General features: G+C 38.6%; 1 long non-coding RNA gene across 1 annotated transcript; it reads left to right on the top strand.

Annotated features, from left to right (window-relative positions):
* The first annotated feature begins 978 nt into the window (after nt 1-978).
* LOC118566085 lies at nt 979-2,463 on the top strand. The gene is made up of 3 exons (XR_004932784.1): nt 979-1,067; nt 2,026-2,172; nt 2,425-2,463. It is a non-coding gene; the product is annotated as an uncharacterized LOC118566085 (long non-coding RNA).
* Nucleotides 2,464-3,096: the final 633 nt, after the last annotated feature.

Raw genomic sequence — 3,096 nt, 5'->3', positions numbered from 1 at the left:
CCTTGTCACAAAAAAAAAAAAAAAAAAAAAATCGACAGGATGTGTATATTTCACGCCTTACGTATCTAAAAATCCCCATCACGCGGACAAACACAATGCCTGTATTATCAATAAATGTATATATAAGGCCCTCTTCCCACTAACTGAATGCATGCACGGTGACTCCTCCGAAACATGTCACAACTTCCTTCTTCGCGGCGAGCTACAACCGCTCAGAACTACAATGACCGGTCTACACGCGCTCCACCTGTGATATACCGTAAGTACCCTTTCCTGTTTATATATTGTATCTATGCATGGTTTTTTAGTTTTTTTATCTTCCACGGACTCCTCTAGGTAATGTGTGTAACTCGCTCCAGGGAAACCCTCACTGACGCTGTAGGAAATCCCCTACCACGTCAGCGTACAGCAGTTTCTCACCTTCTCTCTCTCTCTCTCTCTCTTTTTTATCTCTAATTATTCCTCAGACCCCACTGTGAGCGATCTTAACAACATCTTTCATCAAATTCTGACTTTGGTAATCCAACCTCATATTCACTTTAATGATATCCTTGTAAAACACTAACTGAAGTTCTAACCATCTTCATCTTATTTTATAGATTTCAGGGGGAACGGTTACATTGATGCTCAATACGGGAGAGCTTCACACGCTCTACAAACCCCCAAACGCACTCAGCCCATGAGTAAATTGTCTCGTAAGTCGGGCAAAACGACTCTATTCCCGGCGCCGCTGCTCAGACCAAGTCCAGTCCTCAGTGTGCAACGTATGCAGAACGCGACGATAACGACGTAATTTTCATCGATTCATATTCCTCAGTGTGCACATCTTTGGTTCGCTCGCAGCAAAGCAAGAGGGTGACAATTCACAAGCAGCTTCCCTTCAGCACCCATCAGAGGGTGAGTTTGCATTTAAAGCGCTCGGGTTTTGTAAGAGTTGTATTAGCCTTGTTTTAAAAGCCTCTCTGCTTACAGAAGCAGCCCCCTCGGTCTTGGAGGAGAGAAGGTGAAGGTAGAGCCCTTAAACCCACCTCAAACTGGTCAAAAAAACCTTGGAACCTCCTCAGATAGTGAGTAATACAGCTTTTTATTAATTAATTTAATAATTAAATCATTATTTCTTTATTTACAGTCTTAAAGTGTAAACTAGTTTTCTGCACGGTTCAAAAATATGTATGCCTCCCCCCGCTGTATGTGTGGTGTGTGTGTGTGTGTGTGTGTTCGAATCACACCTCTACTCCTCGGCCCTCTTCACTTTTCACCTCTATGCTGGTTTTTACTCATTTATTTAATTGTATTTACTTATTTATATATATATATATATATATATTATAGTTTTTTATGAGTTTGCATTTAAAGCGCTCGGGTTTTTGTAAGAGTTGTATTAGCCTTGTTTTTAAAAGCCTCTCTGCTTACAGAAGCAAGCCCCCTCGCTCTTGGAGGAGAGAGAATGTGAAGGTAGAACCCTTAACCCCACCTCAAACTGGTCAAAAAAACCTTGGAACCTCCTCAGATAGTGAGTAATACAGCTTTTTTATTAATTAATTTAATAATTAAATCATTATTTCTTTATTTACAGTCTTAAAGTGTAAACTAGTTTTCTGCACGGTTTCAAAAATATGTATGCCTCCCTCCCGCTGTATGTGTGTGTGTATGTGTGCGTCTTCCACCATCTTAGTGGGGACCATCACAGGTTTTTAACCTTTCCAGTCAGGATATTTTACAAAGTAGGGATATGTTAACCATGCCAACCTTATGTTGTGTGTGTGTATGTGTGTGTGTGTGTGTGTGTGTGTGTGCGTGTGTGTGTGTGTGTGTGTGTGTGTGTGTGTGTGTTCGAATCACACCTCTGCTCCTCGATCTCTCTTCACTTTTCACCTCTATGCTGGTTTTTACTCATTTATTTAATTGTATTTACTTATTTAAATATATATATATATATATATATATATATATATATATATATATATATATATATATATATTATTTTTTTTATTTATTGTTTATTTTTATTTTTTTATTTTGCAGCCCCAACCGCCAGACGGGGAACACCCACTTTAAAACGTAAGAGGCAACTATCCATTTTGGTGAAGCTACAATCTACCGCCCTGAGGTATCAAGAAGCCATCAACAAAAACTTATCCGGATCAATTAAAGCCCGGAGGATTATGACAGGTAAATCTGAATCTCAAAGCTTTCAAAGAACTATGTTTCCTTTTAATAAAATGAATAAAAAAAAAAAAAAAAAAAAACAGCCTCCTTTCTTTTCTTTATTATATCATAATAAATCAACGACTGTTTTCTTTTCTTTTATTATTATTAATATATTATCATTATTATATTTATTACTTTTTCTACAATTTGGTTCTGCTATATAAATCAATGTTGTATTCTCTCCAAATTATAATTAATTTTGGTCAAATACAGAAGCGGTGGAGAGTATTCAGAAAATTCCACTTTCCGGTCCGCAAAGGAGGTTCCACATCAGGAAAAGCTCTGAACTTCTGAGAACCTGCAAGTGTCTGCTGGACGAAACCGCCAAGACGTCAACGCTACAGTAGAGTTTAACCTTTTAAATCGTGACCTCTGTAAACATGGATAATCAGCCAATGAGAATGCATTGTATGAAATTGTTGAAGCCTGTGAATGAACTCCGTAATCTCCCTGTACACCCTGCAACCGAATTTCTCAATCTAACCCCAAATTCCCCCGTCAGAACTCAGGGTCCAGATTTGGATCTTCAAGGCTTACTGTCTGTAGAACGAGCCGTCCAACGATTAACGATTCTTTCTCTCAACCATACTCGCCTGAAAATAATTCCTTAGAGTTTCAACAACAAGTTACAAAATGCTTTACACGAAATTCACACAAATGGTTAATGAGCTTCCTGTTCACCGCGTGCCTGGTTCTTTCAATGTAGCTCCACATTCACCGTCCAGGTTAGAACAAGCGATTCATCAATTAAACGTTTCTCTCTCTCAAACATTTAGCCCTAATCCTACAAACCTTCAGTATGAGCAACATGGGGGTAGTCTTGTAGAAAACGTTGAACATATTCCCTCAGGTTCTTTGAATCATGCTTCGCAAAATCCCTCATCC

The sequence above is a fragment of the Fundulus heteroclitus genome, chromosome 15 (assembly GCF_011125445.2).
Source record: "Fundulus heteroclitus isolate FHET01 chromosome 15, MU-UCD_Fhet_4.1, whole genome shotgun sequence".
NCBI classification, from domain to species: Eukaryota; Metazoa; Chordata; class Actinopteri; order Cyprinodontiformes; family Fundulidae; genus Fundulus; species Fundulus heteroclitus.
This window is presented reverse-complemented; position numbering and strand designations above follow the sequence as displayed.